The sequence below is a fragment of the Lutzomyia longipalpis genome, chromosome 4 (genome assembly GCF_024334085.1).
Source record: "Lutzomyia longipalpis isolate SR_M1_2022 chromosome 4, ASM2433408v1".
NCBI lineage: Eukaryota > Metazoa > Arthropoda > Insecta > Diptera > Psychodidae > Lutzomyia > Lutzomyia longipalpis.
The window spans coordinates 5,277,936-5,280,471 of NC_074710.1; positions in this window are offsets into that span (position 1 = coordinate 5,277,936).

The following is a 2,536-nucleotide window of genomic DNA, read 5'->3' on the forward strand; positions in this document are numbered from 1 at the left end:
AAACCGTCCACACTTCTTATGATCGTTTTGAATTTTTTTTTACTTTTGCTATTAGTTTTTGCCTGGTGAAATAGACTAATTAAAAAAAATGTTGTTTAGTCGCTTCTGTTTTTTTTTAAACCATATTTGATGAAGAATTCTATTAATTTAAAACAAAAGGCTTACGAGTTTCTCATCAACATATTTTTTTAAATTAGGTATTCTTTTTTATTTCTTTATCTTTCTTTTTTTTCTCAAGGTAATTCAATTATTATTTTTAATCCATCATTTTTGCCTCTATATTATTTTTAATTATGTTTTTTTCTCTTTTTTATAATTTTATATTATAGAATTAGATATTTACACACAAATATAATTTCATAATTATTTTTTACCTATTTTTTTTTTATTCATTATCCTTATATTTCCTTACTTTTTCTTTTTAAATGTATATTGGCTATTATTTCTGCTTTACAGATTTTTCACATTTTCTTTGCTCCACTTCTATTTATTTAATCGCTGCTAATTTTCTTTCTCTAATTTCTTCTTCGTCATAATTTTCCCCAATTATTCCTAAGGGATATACATGAAGGGAAAATAAATAAGATAATTGAGGAAATGATGATTAAAAAAAATTAATATTATTTTACTATAATTTACAAAGTAAAAGTAAGTAAAGTGAAGAGGTGTTTTGACGGTTAAAAAAGTGTCTAAGATGTCCCAAAAAAACTAGTATGTATAAGGGAATAATAAAATTATTATTATTATTATTAAGTGTCTAAAGCAATTTTTTTGTTTCAGTTTTTCTTTAAGAATTCAATATTGTTGCGGATTCCTAAAAGCCGTCTATGAAAAATTTAGATATTTATTGGAAACGATGATTGGTACAAACGACGTTGAATGATTCGAAGAGAATGAGCTATGGGCTCGCCGGAAGCGTCGTAGATCAAGAAAAATTCTGTCTAGAGAAAAACAAAGATTTTCCCAAGCTTTCGGCAGAAAACTGTCTGCCTTCTTCAGGGGGTCTAAAGGAGAGATTTTATTGAACAAGTAACAATTTTAGCTACATTTGATGAGATAAAAGTATAATTTGGCATACTTCCTCATCTCTGTAGCTAAATCAATTCCCCATCTCTCAGAGATTTGCTCAAAGAAACCTCCTCCTCGGCTAACTCAATGTTGAGTCTGCATGATTCCCGGCTGGCGTAAATGATAATTAGTATAAAGAGCGTTGGAAACAAGACGAGCCAGATAAAGATAACGAGACATACATTATTTAATCTTCAAATTATTACATCTTTATGAAAAAAAAATTTGGTTACTATAGGGAAGATTGGGGCTAATTAATAGTCATCTTTATAGAAACTTTTATGCCACATAATTTTTTTTTCAGACCATTTTACTATATTGAAATGAAAAATTATTTTTTGGGCTTTTTCTGGACGATTTCTTTTTAAGTTTTTGCAAAAATCGTAGTGTTATCTTAGTTATTAGTGAAAATTACGTTAATTTTCAACTAAACCAGCAACATTTACAGTCATTTTCATTGAAGGTTGACCCTCCTTATGAAAAATCGCCAGTCATTACGGTCCTGAGTTTTCTTGATTTTAAGATTGCTAGATGTTATTCCTCTCTTTACCGTGGATAGCAAAGTTTTAGATTGGCAACCTAGGGCTGTGTTCTCTAAGAGTGAAAAACTCTCGTGATAAACTCCCGAAGGCTTTTTGCGGGGAGAAAGTGAGGTAAACTTCACGTGGGCTTGACCCTCTAAGAAAAATAATGCATCCGTGATAAACTCCCGTAAGTTTTTCCCGGTTTTCACATTTCTTTTAAAGCGCTAAAACCTTCAGGAGTTTATCACGGGAGTTTTTCACTCTTAGAGAATTCACGTCCTGGTTTGTTGCACTATTTATTTAGCTGCAGTATTATCTTCACCTGGTTGTCTTTGGGACGTCTTATTACGTGGTCATACCATCTTAACTTGACTCAGTGAGCTTTTCCTGTATATCAGAGACATGTAAGCTACCCAGATCTTGTTTCAGTAATACTTTATTCGGCAATGCTAGAGAAATTAAGCGAAATTCATCATCGGAACTATCCAGTTTATGGATGACTAATACGTGACTTATAGGAAGATCTCATTCAACAACTCCTTCCGGTGTATTCAATATAATCAGACATTGACAACTTCTTAGCAAATTAATTTCCCAAAATATTGCTAAAAATCCATTTAAAACAAACTGCTATTTTGTTTAGAAAAAAATAAGCTTCGGACAATCGCGTTAGAGAAACAAAAAAGTTTAGTTTCATCATACGTGAACTCACAGCAATATTGAATTTAGACACTTTGATAACCTTTTCACACCTCCCACTATCTTTCTTCATCTTTCCTCACTTTTCTAAATTGATTTTCCACATCTTCCCTTGGCTTTGTGCATTTTTCATATATATACTGGTTTTACTCTATCACTCTCTGTGGTAGAGTTTTCTTCTTTTCTAGACTTTGCATTATTTTTCTTTAAATAAATATTACACTCCTCTCATTTTTTGAACAAGG